Below are 20,343 nucleotides of genomic sequence, written 5' to 3' on the forward strand. Positions count from 1 at the left end.
CTTCAGATGACTTGATGTGTGTAAACAGACAGCTAGTTCAGCTACTGTTACATGTGCACTTAATGAACATTTATGGAAGGAGGCAGAATATTTTCAATGGAGTGTTTTCTGCTCCAGCTGATATTGTGCCAGAAGTGGAACATTTTGGAAACAAATACTGACTTTGATGAAGTTTTGGCAGGATAATTTCTAAACTCTAGAGTAAACTTCTTAGAAGATGAGAGTACAAGACAGAACCCTGACTTTCTTCAGCCAGATGAGAACATTTTGTAGATGCCTTATTTTTCCAACAGCTTTTGCACACTTGGCTTTCATTCCATAGACACAAAGAGATTTTCAAAGGCAGCAAAAATGCTTTAAATGGGAGGGTCTCCTACTTAGCTCTACAATAGAATGGACATCATTGTTCTGCAGCAGTGTCTCTGGCTTTACAATCTGCTTGTATATCATAGAATCATAGAATCATAGAATCAACCAGATTGGAAGAGACTTCCAAGATCATCCAGTCCAACCTAGCACCCAGCCCTATCCAGTCAACCAGACCATGGCACTAAGTGCCTCATCCAGGCTTTTCTTGAAGACCCCCAGGGACGGTGCCTCCACCACCTCCCTGGGCAGCCCTTTCCAATGCCAATCACTCTCTCTGGGAAGAACTTCTTCCTAACATCCAGCCTATACCTACCCTGGCACAACTTGAGACTGTGTCCCCTTGTCCTATTGCTGGTTGCCTGGGAGAAGAGGCCACCCCCCACCTGGCTACAATGCCCCTTCAGGTAGTTGTAGACAGTAATAAGATCACCCCTGAGCCTCCTCTTCTCCAGGCTAAACAGGCCCAGCTCCCTCAGCCTCTCCTCATAGGATTTGTGCTCCAGGCCCCTCACCAGCTTTGTTGCCCTTCTCTGGACATGTTCCAGCACCTCAACATCTCTCTTGAATTGAGGGGCCCAGAACTGGACACAGCACTCAAGGTGTGGTCTGAGCAGTGCTGAGTACAGGGGCAGAATAACCTCCCTTGTCCTACTGGCCACACTGTTCCTGATGCAGGCCAGGATGCCATTGGCTCTCTTGCCCACCTGGGCATACTGCTGGCTCATCTTCAGCTTACTATCTATCAGTACCCCCAGGTCCCTTTCCTCCTGGCTGCTCTCCAGCCACTCAGTCCCCAGCCTGTAGTGCTGCTTGGGGTTGTTGTGGCCAAAGTGCAGAACCCTGCACTTGGTCTTGTTAAATCTCTCCAGTTGCACTACAGCTAGTTAGCACACCCTAGAAAACCATGTTAGAAATGGATAAGTCTGTTTGGTGGAGCAGGGGGCTGCAAACTTTCTCCACAGATCAGATGGCAATGAATTTTGTAGCCCTTCCTTTGGATGAAGGGGAAGAAGTTAGGGTCCTGTGAGAGAAAAAGGAGGGAGAACCTAGGATGGGTGCCTGGAGAGAGTCTGCATGTTTGGACTGCATATCTCCCTGATGAGAACGAATGGCTGTTGGCTGCCAGTGGGAGTTAGAGAGACAGTGCTTTTCAATATTTAGTCATCTTGAAATGCCCATATACTTTTAATAAATCTCAATCTAGGAGACAGAAAGAGGTATGCTGTGGAAAGAAATAATCAAGATGTCTTAAGATAAAGGCATTCTTTTCCTTAGAGTTTCTGTTCCTATCTTGGTGTGTTTCTAGTGTAAGTTAACAGTGTCTCAGCAATAGGAGACCCTAGCACCTGATACAAATAATATACAGGCTGCCATGGCATCAATCTCCCTTCTTTCCTCATACATTTCTGTTGCTGTAAAATTGTTATCCTATCACTTTTTATTTAAAAAGAGTTTCTATTAATCTTTCTGCTATCCCTTTTTCATTTTTAAATGATAATTAACAATAAAATCTCTTTAAAGATTATTTCAACTAAATAATCCAGCCTCAGGCCACTTAGGTTTTAATTTAAGAGGAAGGTGAGATAAATTAGTCTGATCCTTCATAATATCTATTGATCTCCCAGACAGGTTTACAATACAATAGAATTTCATTTATAGGCTATCCCATAATACTGCCATCAACAAAATGACTTAGAGTGAATTTTCAACACATTATCATAACATTTCCATTGACTACATTAGAAAAAAATCTTTGTTGTTTGGTTGCTTTGTTGTTTTTTTTATAGTTAGCAAAGAAAGATGTGATTTATCTTGAAGAAAGGAATTCTCAATGGCAGGATAACAATGACACAACATTAGTTCATCAATAAGTGTCTGGAGGCAGCAGTTAACACGTATGCTCAGCCTGCTGGGAGTTGTGATACAAATTGCTCCAAGTGTCATTCTCTATTGTCCTACATCTTGGGGAGGCATTTTCACCGCTGCCATTCCACTACATACAGCATTGCTGCAGCCACCTCTCGAGTACTCGGTGCAGTTTTGAGCTCTACAGTACAGCAATGCTATAAAAATACATCCCAAAATGGACAACAAATGCTGAGGAGGAATGAGTGTTCATTATTTTAGTGATAGGACAAGAGGAATAACCTCAGGCTGAGACAGGGGAAATTTAGATTGGATACTTGTAAAATGTCTTTCCCAAATGGTTATCAAGTCCTGGAACAGGCTGCCCAAGGTAGTGGTGAAGTGGCCATCCCTGGAGGGATTTGTAAGCTACGCTGGTGTGGTGCTGAGCAACTTGGCTTAGTGATGACCTGGCAGTGCTGCATTAACTGTCAGACTTGGTGGTCTTAAAGATCTCTTTCAATCAAAATTATTCTGTGATTATATAGTTGCAAGGACTAGCTGAGGGTAATAGATTTCTTCAGCTTAGAGATGAGGAGATTGAGGGATTGCCTCATTTGTTGTCTACAATTTGCTCATGAGGAGGAGCGGAGAAAGATCTGCTGATCTCTTACAAATATGGTAAATACATATTATAGCATTACATAGCAGTAGAATAATTGTAATAAATACTCATAGATGTCCAGATCATCAGGTAATGTGAATTTGATTCAGTAAAGATGTGAATGGCAAATATCTTTCTGTATTTTTCACTGTTTGTCTCACTGAACTACACTGTAGTGATTTTTTGGTTTTCTTCAGCAGTGGAACTTTGCACTTTTCAGGCTTAAATTCCAAAGTCATTTGATTCTGGGCAGTCAAGAGCAGATACTTTTAAATGCTACTCTGGTCGTGTGTCCTGGGTTAGGGTGGGTCTCTCCGGTGGGTCCCTCCCCCAGTAGAATAAAGTCATCACAACATGGATTTTCTCTGGAAAGTCAGAGGAAAACGAAATTGTATTTCTTATGGTGTAAATATAACAGTATAAGCAGAAATAAACTTCTAGAGAAATATCATAACCTTGAGGAAGATGGGGAAGGGGTCAAGCAGTGGCAAAGCAGCAAAGCAGCAGCAGCCAAAACAGCAGCTGGGGAAGATAGCAGCAAGCACAGCTGAAGCGGCAGAAGCCAGCAAGGGGAAGTTCCAAGCTGTGCTTCCAGACATAAAGCTCTGGATGCTCCAATGAAATGATATTAACTTATCTGTTGTTGCCATTATATGGCCTATCCCTAGAATATTCACCTCTCCCCTATGTGTGAGCTAGAAATCTATCTCAAACAGCCACACTGTGCTAGTTGGTGTTTCTGTCTCTGTGCCAAGGCTGATGATTTCTGGAGATACAAATTGCTCTTCAGGATGATCATTTTCCTAGGCTCCAGTGCAGGCTTTCTGTCAGAATTTAGTGAAAGAGGATAACACTCTATTCATCCAGCAGTTGAGCAGAGAGCAGTGGAAAATAAAAGCATGCCGAATTTTCACACTTTTAACCGGCACCATAATTTTCCTCTTCTCTTTAACCATAACCATTAGCAAAGAGATCAGTCACAGAGAGAGCAAAATAAATATCATTTTTCAAAAGGAAAAATAAAGTCAGTCTAGGCAGCTTAAGAATTAAACTGCATTGAGTAGTGTCTTTTCCACCCTTTTTGCAGTGGAATAAATGGCCACAGGAGTTGCAAGCAGTTGAGAAAGTAGCACTCTGCTGTGTAATTAAAAATGCTGGATAAAACGAGAGTAGAAGTGCAAAGCTGTCACATTCAGATATTAAAGAGACAAGCCTTTCTCTAGGCTAACTGCAAAAGTCATTTGCTCATGTACTTGTTCTGCTTAGATGGAAAAAAATAATAAAATAAAGGCTTTATAGCATTTAACAGCTTTGTGAGTCTGGCAAAAGAGAAGACATAGGTCCAGTCTTCCAGTTGTGAAGTTTTGTCTTCAAATTCCAAGTCAGTGAACTTAGAGCCTCAGTTTCAAAGCAGTATTTGAGGAGGCAATGATATAAAATAATGTGCCTCGGTTCTGGTGGCATAAATTTGGAGGCAAAAGTCGCACTTGTTACTAGTAGTAAATTTGGACAAATGTGCTTATTTTCATCTTCGAGTTTAAGAACTTCCTGAACAGTCACATTTCTGTGAGACAGACATCTAAACTCCAGGAATGAATCACATAAATCTCTCCTTGGAAAAAATAATGGCAAGATTCAACTTTCCGTTTCCTCATTAAGCCAGATTTAGGCTTACAGCTGCCCAGACTCAAGGGAAGGACCAGACTCATGGGAAGGACATTCCCTTGCAACTGTGACCTTTGCAGTGGGCTAGGAGTGTTTTACACTTTGTCTTGAAAGCAGAGTAATTCCCTAGCTGTGCAAAAATGCTTTAAATATAGGATCCCTGCTGCACACAGGTAGCAGGAAAAAAACAACTGCAGATTTGTTATGAAGGGGACTAGTTGAGATCTGAGTTGGGGTGAAATGCAATGAGGCCCATTCAAAAGTTATTAAATAATTTATTAATATACACCAAATAATTCCCCCAAACTTATTTGCAACTCTCCACACAAGTTCTTGGGTGCAGTTAGCAGAACTATTGTACAGAATGTCTCTATGCCATGGAATTTTGAAAGGTTTCAGAAATGTCTTTAATAGAGAGTCTGGCAGCTTCACTCACTGCTTGTGAGGTCGATTACAACCCTTTAGCAACTAGAACAAAGAGTTAAGAATACTCACTAGTCCTGATGTCTGTGGCCCAAAACATAGGCAGGAAAATAGTCAACAGAAGCCCTGAGGCGAATTCCCCATGGGCTGCAAAGTGGAGTCAGCTGCTGGCTGAGGTGGTGGGCAGGTGAGCAGCAGGTGAGCAGCAGGTGAGCAGCAGGAGAGCAGCAGGTGAGCAGCAGGAGAGCAGCAGGTGAGCGAGGAACAAACAAGCACACAAGCTCCTTGTTCACCTGTTCACCCCCATTTATAGGGCAATGGCTGAGGCTAAAGGTCTCATTGGCCACACAATCACCCAATCACCTCTGGCAGTCACCCAAGTAGACCCAAAAATGGCAGAACCCACAGGTGTTGTCTTCCAAAAATGGGGGGCACATTTGCCTTGCACACGACAGGGGCATGGTCCCCATGAACCCCTCTCAGGTGGCAGGATTAAACCAGACTGGGTTGCCTGCGTTTCTTTTGTCCTGTTTTCCCCCCTCTGGCTGCAATGATTACAGGCAGGTAAATGAGACAGGACATGCTCAAGCCCATTTTATGTCCTTTAGGACTGTTCAGCACAAGATTTTCTGAGAAGAATTGGTCATTGGGAACTCACCTACTAAAAGCACATCTTGTCTGTTAGAAGGCTATGTGCTAGTATGGCAGTGAAAGAAAGATCATACAAGATGCTCTGGACTGGATTCTCAGCTCTTGGAAGCACTGCAGTTACATTAGAGTCAATAGACCAGTGCAGCACTCTACTTAGGAGGGCTTGACTTCCAAAGTGTTAAAATGAGCCCCAGGGGCTTGATCTACCAAAGTCTCTTTGCATTTTCTCAACTCAGGACAAACTATGCAAAACTGGCCAGGCTCAGAGAGTGGTGGTGAATGGTGCCACAACCAGTTGGCAGCTGTCACTAGTGGTGTGTGCCAGGAATCAGTGCTGGGCACAGTCCTGTTCAATACTTTTATTGATGATCTGTATCAGAAAGAGTTATTTGCCTTTGGAATGGGCTGCCCAGGGAGGTGGTGAAGTCATCAGCCCTGGAGTTGTTCAAGAAAGGATTGGATGGGGCACTTAGTGCCATGGTCTACTTGACTGAATAGGGCTGGGTTGTAGCTTGGACTGGATGATCTTGGAGGTCTCTTGCAACCTGGTTGATTCTATGATTCTACCAGGGGATTGAGTCCAGCATCAGTAAGTTTGAAGATGACACCAAGCCAGGAGCAGCTGTGGAGCTGTTGGAGGGTAGGAGAGCCCTGCAGAGGGACCTGGCCAGCCTGGATGGGTGGGCAGAGGCCAATGGGATGAGACTGAACAAGGCTAAGTGCAGGGTTCTGCACTTTGGCCACAACAACCCCAAGCAGTGCTACAGGCTGGGGACACAGTGGCTGAGAGCAGCCAGGCAGAGAGGGAGCTGGGGGTGCAGGTAGAGGAGCTGAAGCTGAGGCAGCAGTGTGCCCAGGTGGGCAGCAGAGCCAATGGCATCCTGGGCTGGCTGAGCAGCAGTGTGGGCAGCAGGACAAGGGAGGTTCTTCTGCCCCTGTGCTCAGCACTGCTGAGGCCACAGCTTGAGTGCTGTGTCCAGTTTTGGGTTCCTCAGCTCAAGAAAGATGTTGAGGTGCTGGAAGTTGTCCAGAGAAGGGCAGCAAGGCTGGGGAGGGGCCTGGAGCAGAGCCCTGTGAGGAGATGCTGAGGGAGCTGGGGGTGTGCAGCCTGCAGAAGAGGAAGCTCAAGGGCAGACCTTATTGCTGCCTACAACTACCCTGGATGGGGCACTTAGTGCCATGGTCTAGTTGATTGGACAGGGCTGGGTGCCAGGTTGGACACGATGAGCTTGGGGATCTCTTCCGACCTGGTTGATTCACTGATTCTATGGTTGGATATTAGGAAGCACTTCCTCATGGAAACAGGTGATTAGGCACTGGAATGGACTGTCCAGGAGGTGGTGGAGTCACCATCTCTGGAGATCTTTAAAAAAGCTTTGTTGTGGTACTTGTTGGCATGGCTTAGCTGATGTCATGATGTTAGATTATAGGCTGGAATTGATGATCTCAGAGATCTCTTCCAGCCTCAATGGTTCTGTGATTCTGTGAAGTTCTGCAGAACTTAAATGCAAGAAAAGTCAGACACTGCCACCCAACACTGAGTGGACTCATGTTCATGTTGTAAAACTTAGGCAGTGCACTACTGCAATAACAAGCAATGGTTTCTTCCCTAGAGGGGTCTGTGCTGTAGGAGCATCTAACTGCTGCATTGCATGTTTGCCCTTATTCTCAGTTGTCTGAGGCATCATCTCTGAACTGTATGTTGTATCAGGTGCCAATGAATAAAGTCCTGTCATTGTACACTCCCAAATTCCTGGGATAATGTAATAATATTAAAAACTCTTCTCCTTATCTAAATACTTCTCACTGCTTCCTGCAAAGGAAGCTAAATGGTATCAGGCTCAGCAGTACACCTAAAGCAAGGAGCCATCTGTAATCCTGATGTTACTGGCTCAAACTCTGAATCAGTCATGATGATATCACCTGTAGCCACTCTCACAGTCTCACTGCAGCTCTGCAGTAGTGTGTTACCCAGATTCACTTGATGCCCTATTTCAGACTTTTGTTTCTTTTTCTTCAAGAGCAGACCTAATGTTGCTACCTGCCCTTTAATCACTTCTGGTTCATATCAATCTGTGTCAAAGAGCATTACAATAATCATATATAACTTTGGGGAACACTGATGTTATGTATAGACTGCAGCATAATACTTAACATATTAAATTCAATTTTTCAATTTAGCTATTCTCTCTCTGTTTTCCTTGGCCTTAAACTAAACAAAGGCCCAGTGCCAAATGCAGGAGTTGGAACTGACCTACAGCACAAGATTAAGGAAACAAAACATGCTGTGTATTTGTTCTGCAGTGAAAACCTCCTTCTCTCCAGCAAAGGAACTCCACTGATCGTAACCACACTGCTTTAAATTAAATAGAACAGGGATATAATGAGTTATGGTGCAGCGAAGTACAGCTTGTTTAAACCTTTTCAATCGCTCTGAAGGAGCTCACTCTTCTGCTAACAGAATTTTCCAGGCTCCTCTACTAAGGAAAAACTTTACTGTAAACCTGACAGCTTTACTATAAAAGATAATACATGTAGTAGAAGGAACAGAAGTTGATTCCAGTTCATAAGGGGCTTTTTTGCTTCTTCAGTTTTACCCTGTCTGTAAGAAACATCTTTTTGACAGTGTCACATCTTTTGAGGCTCTGTGGAGCAAAACCCTGGTTTGCCTCTGCAGTCAGAGCTCCCCAGGCTTCAGTCTGAGCATGCATGCGGACGACAGGAGCCACATGTTCCCGTGTCGCCCAGACGCCGAGCTTGGTCGACATCTCTCTGACTACTGTAGCATGAAGCAAGCATATAAGCTCCCCTTCCTGCCCAGACACAAAAGGTGACCTGCACTGATGAGATTATTCTAACTCGAGTGTGCCCAATGAGAAATGAACATGAGCCAGCAGTGTGCCCAGGTGGCCAAGAGAGCCAGTGGCATCCTGGCCTGCATCAGGAGTGGTGTGGTCAGCAGGAGCAGGGAGGTCATTCTGCCCCTGTACTCTGCACTGGTCAGACCACACCTCGAGTACTGCGTTCAGTTCTGGGCCCCCCAGTTTAGGAAGGACATCGAGATGCTTGAGCGTGTCCAGAGAAGGGCGACGAGGCTGGTGAGAGGCCTCGAGCACAAGCCCTACGAGGAGAGGCTTAGGGAGCTGGGGTTGTTTAGCCTGGAGAAGAGGAGGCTCAGGGGAGACCTTATTGCTGTCTACAACTACCTGAAGGGTGGTTGTGGCCAGGAGGAGGTTGCTCTCTTCTCTCAGGTGGCCAGCTCCAGAACAAGAGGACACAGCCTCAGGCTGCGCCAGGGGAGATTTAGGCTGGAGGTGAGGAGAAAGTTCTTCCCTGAGAGAGTCATTGGACACTGGAATGGGCTGCCTGGGGAGGTGGTGGAGTCGTCGTCCCTAGGGCAGTTCAAGGCAAGGTTGGATGTGGCACTTGGTGCCATGGTCTAGCCTTGGGCACTGTGGTAAAGGGTTGGACTTGATGATCTGTGAGGTCTCTTCCAACCTTGGTGATACTGTGATACTGTGATACTGTAACATCAACAGATGAAAGAAAAGGGATGACCTCCAGAGTCAGAGTGGCCCTGGTACTTGTTTCTTACACAACAAAGCACATCCTTATTTCTAGTCCAGCTCCCATTCTTTCTGATGCTTTCCCCATCATCTAAACAAACAAAACATTAGGCTGTAGATTGGTTCAGAAAAGTACTAGAGAGTGATATGATGATCCTATCAGTCTTGGGGTCCTTATGATACTTTCTCAAGTGCAGGTACAGGTGGTTGGAGGATGTAATTGTCTAATTAAAAAGATGTGTATAAGGCTAAGATCTACTTAAGCAAAGAGAACAGTTTCATGACAGACTCTGTGCCTATGAGAAAGCCAGGAAGGGACTTTGTACAAGGGCTTGTAGTGATAAGACACTACAAGTGAGAAGGAACATCTTTAAGCTTGAGGAGGGTAGATTTAAACTAGCTATTAGGAAGTAATTCTTTATAGTAAGGGTGGTGAGACACTGGAACATGTTGCCCAGGGAGATCATAACTGCTTCCTTCCTGGAGGTGTTCAAGGCCAGGTTGGATGAGACCTTGAGTGAACTTGTCTAGTGGAAGGGTGTCCCTGTCTGTGGCAGGGGGGTTGGAAACAGATCATACTTAAGGTCCCTTCCAGCCTAAACCGTGCTATGAATCTACATATAATATTATGGGTGCTTCTCTGTAAACTTTCTCCTTTTCCCTCTGGTTTAAACAAAATATTCAGCATACAATTCAGTGTAGATTTCAATACTGGCCTGTGTTTTCACTGCTGGAGCACAACTCAAAGCTCTACACAGTGTTTGAGCCCCATATAGTGAAAATAATTTATATTTTCCCATTTATCTTAAAGCTGCTTGACTGCATACTTCATTATTGCCACATACTTATGTGAAATCCAAGAAGCCTGTTTAAATTAACAGTCAGTTCATAGAGGAACAGAAGCACAGGAAAAAATATCCAGTGCATGCTGAGTGCCAGAAGTCAGCAGGTCACTCAAAAATACATAAAATGGATCTCATCCAGAACATTGGAAATTAACTCAAATTGGATAGGTTTGAATAAAAACTTTCCAACCCTGTATTTATATGTCAGTCTTCTTCATGGAGTTCCTACCTGCACTGTAGTTCATGCTGAAGCAGTGGCAGATTGGGTAACTGATGCTGCTAAGCCTGTTCTTTGTTTCAGTGCACTGATTCCATGCCTGGCAGCTTGGAAGCTCAGGAGAATTCAGTGAATCCTGGTTACTAAGAGAGATATCAACATGAGTAAAGAGGGGTCTGTAAAATCAGGGAGGAGATGAGACACTGTAATAAAAGGTCTATAAAGCACTATCAGATTTGGGTTTGCCTCATTCCTCCTCAAGGTAAGCAAGCAGAAAAAAAATGTGTTCTCTCTTTAATATCTCTTAGGACAAATTTGTAACTCATTCCTGAGTGAGTGAATAGCAAGAGGCTGCAAGAGGTCTCATCATAGAGAGTGTTGTCAAGAAAGACAGAGAGAATGATGTTAAAATGTGGAAAGACCAAGAGCCTTGGAATGGGCATTACTAGAAAAGCCACGGAAGTGAGTTATGTGCCAGGCCTTTTCAAGAGCCATCTAAGAATTACTACCCAGCCTACTGTGGCAAGACTTTTTAATATCCTTCCCTAATGATAGAGAAAATTAAACTCTAGTCATTTTATAGTTAACACATTTTCAAACTGTTAGTTTTATCCACAGAGATGGTTCCTCTCAATACATTTTACTAAGCCCCTATCTATCAGATTGGCAATTGTGGCTTGGGTCCAACGTAGCACACATAAAAGTGAGCACATGAGCAGTTGGAGAGATTTTAGTGATATAGCTATGTTTAAGGTGTTCTTCTGCTTAACTGCTTTGGTAGACTATGGTTCAGATAAAAAACATCTCTATATCACCCTCTCAGCCTGTCCAGCAATGCAATGGAGCCAGCAAAAAGTTAATGTGATTGTTAAGTCATTGGAAATAGGGCATGCACCAGTCTATGAAATGATCTTGTGGAAGCATTCATCTGAAATTAGTTCTTACTTTTTCAAATGAGCTCATTTTTCTGAATAAGAGAGCTGACTATTCTGTACAAAAGTGGAGAAATTCAATAAAATGAACATACCAGGCTATTAATCAAATCAATAAGCACCAAGCTGCAGTTTAAGAGCACATCCGGAAGGGAAAAAGCTCTTCAAAGATCAAATGCAAAAGTGTATACATTTTATGAAGGACAGAAAAATATTGTTATTCACTGTCATGGTTTGGGTACTCCCTGCCCCCCACACTTTGGCAATCACTCAGACTAGACTCAGCCAGCTCTGGAAATTGAATGAAGCTTATATTTACATCTTACCACAATATACAAGCAGATAGTTACAGTATATGCAGTTATAGACAGAAATAGACAAGGGAAAAGGTAATACAGAAACACAACTCCCCTCCCAGAAACCTGAGTCCCCAGGAGGGGCTCTCAACCACCCCTACACCTTCTCCTACCCCTCTCTACCTTACCCCAGACATTGCCTTGTTCCCCAAGGAATAATGGAGGGTCAGCCAGGGGGGGTAAGAAGAAGGTGGATTAATCAGGTTAGGTTACAGAGAGAAATGCAGCCCAAAGCCCAGACAGTGACCAAATGTTTTATCTAGATTTACTTTATTGTTCTTATACCTCTCAGCAAGCCTATGAGTGAAGTAGACATCACCACAGTGTCTCTTTCACAGCCTGTGATCTAATTGTTCTCACTAAAACATTCTTGCTAGCTGCAAACCAGCACATTCACACATTTGATTAGTCCTGAATTATATTCTCCTAATTAAAATTAGTGGCCGCTAGATTTCTTAAACAGCATTTCAGCAATGATCAAAAAACTTCCCTGTAAATTTCCTGTAAATACTTTGCTGTACCTTAGAAATAATCAGCAATTAATTTACTTTAAATGCCAGGTTTGTGTTACAGCAGTCAATGAAGCTTGTGCTGTACAGCAAATTAGATTTTGAAACCTAAGCATGGTCTGAACAAGGAGACCTGTACCAAAAAGTCAGGAAACTGCTGAGCTCAGCAGGTAAAATTGTATTTTCCTAAGACTCTGTGCTTCTCTGAGCCACTCCACTGAATGTGCCACAAGGGGCAAATGCTGACCACATACTGTGGCACCAGAACCACTTGAAGTGCCCAACCAGGCTTGCTCCTAGGAAATGGAACACTCTTCCTGGGTCGACAGGCCAAGGGCAAGGGGACACAGTCTCGAGTTGTGCTGGGGGAAGTACAGGTTGGATGTTAAGAGGAAGTTATTCACAGAGAGAGTGATTGGCATTGGAATGGGCTTCCCAGGGAGGTGGTGGAGTCACCATCCCTGGAGGTGTTGAAGCCAAGCCTGGCTGGGGCACTTAGTGCCATGGTCTGGTTGATTGTCTAGGGCTGGGTGCTAGGTTGGACTGGATGATCTTGGAGGTCTCTTCCAACCTGCTGCTTGATTCTATGATTCTATTCTATGTCAGGTCCTGCACTTGAGTCACAAACAACCCTGTGCCATGTTGCAGGCTGAGGGAAGAGTGGCACTGGAACAGGCTGTACAGGGAAGCGTTGGAATCACCATCCCACAGTGTTCAACAACCTTGTGGATGTGGTGCTTAGGGATGTGATTCAGAGGTAGAATTGGCAGCATTAGGTTAATGGTTGAATTTCTTGGTCTGAGACATCTTTTCCAACCTAAACCTGTGACTGTACAAAGTGCAGATCTGCAGAGCCAACTGTTTAGGAGATGATTGGGGAGGGCATGGAGGGTTTGGGGAGCAATGGTGGGCTTTGGGATTGCCATGGTGGGCGTGGGTGGGCATGGGAATGACACAGAGGAAGAGGATGGGTTTGAAGCAGAAGATGAGAGCACACAAAGGTGTGGTTGGGTAAAAGAAGGGCAAGAGAGTGGTGAAGTGTTGATATAGATTGTCCAAGGCAGTGGTGGAGTCACCATGCCTGGGGGAGTTGAAGAAGGATGTGGATATTGCGCTTCAGAACATAGTTTAGTGTTCCTGGTAGCTGGGTGATGGTTGGACTGGATGACCTTCCAGGTCTTTTCCAACCTTCTTGATTAGGAGTAAGTTCTTCACAGAGAGAGTGATTTCCCACTGGAATGGGCTGCCCAGGGAGGTGGTGGAGGCACCGTCCCTGGAGGTCTTCAAGAAAAGACTGGGTGAGGCACTTGGTGCCACGGTCTAGTTGACTGGATAGGGCTGGGGGATAGGTTGGACTGGATGATCTTGGAGGTCTCTTCCAACCTGGTTGATTCTATGATTCTATGATTCCTTGGTATTTTCCTATGGCATAAAACACTTTGTTTGCTTAACCTGAATATTAAGTCAATAGGTATCCATCAGACTTTTTAATCTGTGCTCGTATTCCTAGCAAGAAATGTGGAATGGGCTACTATTAGAGACGAGTTATGTGCTTAGCAACAGAAAGCACACGACTTTCTTCCCATCCAGACAATAGCAGGATAGACAGGATTTAAACACTGTTTTCCTGTAAATATAGGATAATTACAGCTAGGCCTGCAAACTCACCAGCTGACTTGTTCTACAAAACTATGTGGGGCAGAAGGTTAACAATTTGCAAAGTAAATAGATTATTTATATTAATCAACTTGATGGAAACATAATGAAGATGTAAAAGGAAGTCTGGCTGGCCTAGGATAAAAAAAAAAGCTTCTATTCTGTTCAAGTTGCTTAATTATTTTCCAGCCTTATATTAACAGATCTAACAATTTTGCACTCTTCATTTCAAGAAAGATCTTCATCTGTGAGGTGGAAACTTGGAAACTGGTAGAAGACAATCTTCACTCCAAAGAGCTTAATGTCAAAACAAGAAAGATGATGTGAGAGTCTCAGCTTCACATGGGTGAGGCCAAGACATAGTCAGGCTCAGCTTAATCGTGTGTGTAATGATGGTAAGTCAGCAATTTAGCCCAAGCATGGTTACAGGTTAAGGATGTGAAAATGAAACCAGATTGTTTATAGCAGCCCCACACATTAAGGGGGAAATTTGCTAAACATGATCCCCAAAACAAGAATTAACCTCAGCTAACTTTAGATAATAAGGCTTTGTTCACCTCCCTAAACACAGTTATCAAAGAATATATGACATATATTAGGGTATCAAGAACATCTACAAAGAGCTGGAAGGTACAACAGAGGACTTGTAGGACATCTAAGCATCTGGATGAGCAGTGGTGGGGCAGATTGGATGCCTGGCCTCAAATAGCATAGATGTTTGCCAGGCAAGTAAAACAAATGCTTCATTGATATGCATTTATCAGGGTGTCTCTATTATCAGTAGAATGAGATAGAATCACAGAATCAAGTAGGTTGGAAGAGACCTTCAAGCTCATCCAGTCCAACCTAGCACCCAGCCCTATCCAGTCAACCAGACCATGGCACTAAGTGCCTCATCCAGGCTTTGCTTCAACACCTCCAGGGACGGCGACTCCACCACCTCCCTGGGCAGCCCATTCCAATGTCAATCACTCTCTCTGACAACAGCTTCCTCCTAACATCCAGCCTAGACCTACCCTGCCACAACTTCAGACTCTGTCCCCTTCTGATGCTGCTGGTTGCGTGGGAGAAGAGCCCAACCCCACCTGGCTACAGCCTCCCTTCAGGGAGCTGCAGACAGCAATGAGCTCTGCCCTGAGCCTCCTCTTCTGCAGGCTGCACACCCCCAGCTCCCTCAGACTCTCCTCACAGGGCTCTGCTCCAGGCCCCTCACCAGCTTTGTCACCCTTCTTTGGACACCTTCCAGCACCTCAACATCTCTCTTGAATTGAGGAGCCCAGAACTGGACACAGCACTCAAGGGGTGACCTGAGCAGTGCTGAGCACAGGGGCACAAGAACCTCCCTGCTGGCCACACTGTTCCTGAGTCAGCCCAGGATGCCATTGGCTCTGCTGCCCACCTGGGCATTGCTGCCTCATCTTCAGCTCCTCTACCTGCACCCCCAGCTCCCTCTCTGCCTGGCTGCTCTCAGCCACTCTGTCCCCAGCCTGCAGTGCTGCTTGGGGTTGTTGTGTCCAAAGTGTAGAACCCTGCACTTGGCCCTGCTCAATCTCATCCCATGATGAGAATCTTTCTGCAGGTACCACTCTTTCTTCACTGAGTTTAGAGAGATCTTTGGACAACTGTGTTTCTGAAGAAGATTCCAAATCTAGGCAGTGTTGTTTTTTTTATTTTATATTATAGTTTAGATTTTTCTGAAAGTGTATCCTGGCCAGCCTTAGGGAAGAAGGGCACTGGTTTCTACTTATTTTTCATTTCTTTTTTTGCTCAATAACACCTTTTGCATTATTATTATTATTATTATCATTATCATTATTATTATTATTACATTCTTTAATTGAAAGAAATTTTAAAATGGTTAAAAATGGTGAACATACATGAAAAAATAATCACCAGATTTTTTTATGTCTTCATCAGAAAGCACATCCACAATATACTTTGGAAAAGAATTATTCTTGGTAACAAAGTGCCAGATTTATCCTGGAGTACCCAGGACTTGGAAGAGCAAGCCAAATATGATGATATTAAAATACTGCCGTGGTAGGCCTGATATGCCAAAAATGGGCTTGTCCATGCCCTGGCTTGCCCAGGCATGTTTCCCTGCTCCCTCTCTTTATGTGCTGGGGAGAAGCAACTGCAGGAAAGAGGACAAAGAACCTGGAGCCCTTATGTCTAAGGACTCTGGCTTGTCCACACGTGTTCCCCTGATCTCCCTCCTTCTGTGCTGGTGGAAGCAAGAACAGGAAAGGAAAATGAAAGTCCTGGCTTCACCTGATATGGCCAGACTTGGCAGAGTGCCACTCTGATTGGCTAATCTATGTCCAATGCCCCATTAGTCTTGGGCAGACATTGATAAAAGGGATGAGCAGATAGCAGTGCTGATACTGCCTCATTGCAATCTGAATTTGTCTGGAAGCTCCACGCCCTGGAGACCTTACCAGGAGCAGGCTCTAAATGCCTGCAGGCAATCAGCCTGCACAGCCAGCATGGCACTGTGCCCAGACTGCACATGGCATCGCATCCTGCCTGCCCCTCTGCAAGGCTTCTGCTGAATCGGGAATCAAGAGGAACCAGGGCAGAGACTATGCTATAGACTCCCAGCTTCTGAGAAAAGAGCCTGGGAAACTCCAGCAGCAACCCCTCCATGTGCTTTGGGCACTGTCTGATAATATTTTGTGAGTAAATACTTAAAAGCCTCTTGTCATTCACTAATTGCCTTCTGCCATAAGCAGAGAGGAGCTTCCTGTGTCCTCTAGTGGATAAGTGGCATAATTAACAGCAAGAATCTTCAGTTTTGCCTGTTCCCTGCATGTATAAATTTCCAAACTATGCATTTTGAACCTTGTGAATAAGTTTTCTGTTCAGTTTTAACGTTAATAAACAGTTTTCATAGTTATTAACAATCATTGTAGTGGTTGTGTGGTTCAGTGACCATGACACAGTTGAATTTAAGATCCTTAGGACAACCAGGAGGAGGTATTCTAAGCTTACGACCCTAGACTTTAGGTGTGCAGACTTCGATGGCTTCAAGGATCTGCTGGCCAAAGTATCATGGGATGAAGCCCTAGAGGAAAGAGGGGCCCAGGACTGCTGGTCAGCACTCAAGGATCACCTCCTCGATATCCAGGAGCAATGCACACCAGCAAAGAGGAAAGCAGGGCAGAATGTTAGGAGGCCTGGCTGGCTGAGCAAGGAGCTGCTGTACAAGCTGCCACACAAAAAGAAACTCCACAAGGACTGGAAGAAAGGACAGCTGGAACTGGGGGACACAAGGAAGCTGCCCCAGCAGCCAGAGATCTGGTTAGGAAAGCCAAGGCAGAGTTGGAATTGAATCTAGCCAGGGAGGTCAAAGGCAACACCAAGGATTTCTACAGGTATATTAATGGCAAAAAGAAGCCTAGGGAGGGTTGGGCCCCTTCAGAAACAGGTGAAATGGTCACAAGTGAAGTGGAAAAGGCTGAGCTTCTCAAGGACTTCTTAACCTCAGTCTTCACTGCAAAGGCCTCCAGCCACTCTCCTGGAGCCATGGAAGATAATGACAGGGGCTGGAAGCAAGAGCTGCCCATCATAAGTGAAGAGCAGGTTCATGATCACCCCAAGAATCTGAAAGTGTTCAAGTCCATGGGACTCAATGGGATACACCCATGGGTGCTGAGGGAGCTGGCAGATGAGGTTGCTAAACCCCTCTCTATTCTATTCCAAAAGTCCTGGCAGTGTGGAGCAGTCCCCACTGGCTGGAAAAGGGGAAACAGAACTCCCATTTTCAAAAAGAGAAGGAAGGAGAAGCCAGGGAACTCCAGACCAGCCAGTCTCACCTCTGTGCCCAGCAAGATCATGGAGCTGATCCTCCTGGAGGCACTGCTGAGACAGGAGAATGGTGAAGAGGTGATTGGCTGCAATCAGCATGGCTGCACCAAGGGCAGATCCTGCCTGACAAACGTGGTGGCCTTCCATGAACAGGTCACAACATTCATAGATGAGGGGCGAGCAACTGATGTCATTTACCTGGACCTGAGCAAGGCCTTTGACACTGTCCTGCACCACATCCTGGTCTCCAAGCTGGTGACACATGGGTTTGGTGAGTGGAGCACTGGATAGATAAGGAATTGGCTTGATGTGCCCACCCAAAGAGTGGCTGTCAGTGGTTCCATGTCCAGGTGGAGACCAGTGACAAGTGGAGTCCCTTAGCGGTCAGTCCTGGGACCAGTCTTGTTCGACATCTTTGTGGGTGCCATGGACAGAGGCATTGAGTGCAGCCTCAGCAAGTTTGCTGCCCACACCAAGCTGTGTGGTGCAGCAGCCAGGCTGGAGGGCAGGGATCCATCCAGAGGGACCTGGCCAGGCTGCAGAGGTGGGCACAAGCCAACCTCAGGAGGTTCAACAAGACCAAGTGCAGGGTCCTGCACCTGAGTCAAGGCAATGCCAAGCACAAATGCAGGCTGGGCAGTGAGTGGCTGGAGAGCAGCCCTGAGGAGAGGGACTTGGGGGTGTTGCTGGAGGCAGCAGTGTGCACTTGCAGCCCAGAAAGCCAAGCAGAGCCTGGGCTGAAGCAGCAGAAGTGTGGCCAGCAGGGCCAGGGAGGTGATTCTCCCCCTCTGCTCTGCTCTGCACTGCTGAGACCCCACCTGAAGTCCTGCATCCAGTTCTGGAGCCTCTGGGAGAAGAGGGATGTGGAGATGCTGGAGAGTGTCCAGAGCAGGGCCAGGAGGATGCTGAGAGGCTGCAGCAGCTCTGCTGTGAGCACAGACTGAAAGAGTTTGGGCTGTGCAGGCTGGAGAAGAGGAGGCTCCCAGGTGACCTTCTTGTGGCCTTCCAGGATCTGAAGTGGCCTACAAAAAAACTGGGAGGGACTTTTGAGGCTGTCAGAGAGTGCCAGGACTGGGGTGAATGGAGCAAAGCTGGAGGTGGGGAGATTCAGGCTGGAGGTGAGGAGGAAGTTGTTGAGCAGGAGAGTGGTGAGAGGCTGGACTGGGTTGCCCTGGGAGGTGGTTGAGGCCCCATGGCTGGAGGTGTTTGAGGCCAGGCTGGCTGAGGCTGTGTGCAGCCTGCTCTAGGGTAGGGTGTCCTTGGGCATGGCAGGGGGGTTGGATCCTTGTGGTCCCTTCCAACCCTGACGGTTTCTATGATTCTATGTTTGCCTGAATATCAAAATTGACACAGATTTTGCATAATGGATCACAAACAGCCATAGGTGAGAATCCCATTCTCATTCAGGAAGTGACTTAGAGCAACTCCAGCTGTGCAGTAGTGAAATAAGTTGTGGGCACTTAAAACTTTTGAAAGGCAGAGTGTGATGACTTTTATGCAGCAGCAATGTCTGGTTCAAGATGCAAATCCCCTGTGCCAGTTATTCCAAGTATCTCAGTTTACATCCTTGTGACAAAGCACACACACTTCACATCGGAAGTTTCTCTTCCAAGGTCTGCTCTCTTAATAGTATCCAATTAAAACCCAAACCTTGTTTTGCTTTGTGTTCTGGTTTTCAGAGCCCTGTGTGGTCCTTGTCCTCAGGCATCCCCAATTCTGAAACTGGCATTTCAGTCTTGACCTTGAATGAGAGCTTAAAGATGCCTCCCAGCAAGACCTCCCAAGAATTTTTCTCCCACACCTTCCTCCAAATGTGATGGCACAGAGGAACTTTTGCAAGCACATGTCTGTTCCTTGTTACTTGAGAGAGAACTTGTCATTTGGTGCTCCCCCTTTAGATGGTGCCCTTTTGCATCTTCCACCATGCCATACATTGACCTAACACTTGATCCTTTCCTAGCATCTCATCTGCCTTTTGAAATTCACTATCTCCTCTCGTAAACAAATAAGTGACTTTGACTTCCAAAGTAGCATTTCAAAGATCCATTCCAAGGGATCTTTGTGTTTTCCAAAGACTTTTTCTGGCAGGACAGTCCACCTATTCTGAAATGAGTGCATGTGTGAGCATTCAGAGTGTAGGTATAAATATCGAAGTGGTCATATTTATCTTTTCATGGCTTTGGCTCTTTAACCACCTCTTTAATCACTATGACTCTTTGTTTATTATAGCCTCTTGCTGGCTCTCAGTGAGTGCTTCACTATTTCACACAGGTTCTGTCATTCACACAGTAAGTTAGATAAATGCAGCCTTTCACGTTGTGTGTAGGTTCACCTTCTCTGCCCAGCTGCAGAACACCACATTTCACTTGGAAAAGCCCATTCACTCATGGTATGTCTGTGGGTTTCTTAAACATTCTTGGTGCTTCGGAAAATTCTACCCCCCAGAGTAAATGACACTCAAACATGATAACTGTGACCACATCTACTAATGAGAAGTGGCATCAATGGCTCCATCCAGGATTTTATCTGGGGTTTAAGACAGGCGAATCAAATTGTGGTGCTGCACAGCACGTATGTCTCAGGTGAGATCCATACCCACAAGCGTTCTCAAGTGTGACCCTTGAGGCCAGAAAGACTATTTTTCCTGTCAACAAGTCCTTCTGACAGGTTCTGTTGACAAGAGAACACACAAGTGTACTTCCCAAGAAGCTATAAATTACTCAAAGGCTTTGCAATTGAAAGATATATCTTTCTCCTTTTGGACCACAGCCTCTGAAAGTTTCAAGTATAAAAGTGACAAAATGAATCACAGACTCACAGCATGGTGTGGGTTGGAAG

This window comes from Pogoniulus pusillus, chromosome 13 (assembly GCF_015220805.1).
Source record: "Pogoniulus pusillus isolate bPogPus1 chromosome 13, bPogPus1.pri, whole genome shotgun sequence".
In the NCBI taxonomy this organism is placed as follows: domain Eukaryota; kingdom Metazoa; phylum Chordata; class Aves; order Piciformes; family Lybiidae; genus Pogoniulus; species Pogoniulus pusillus.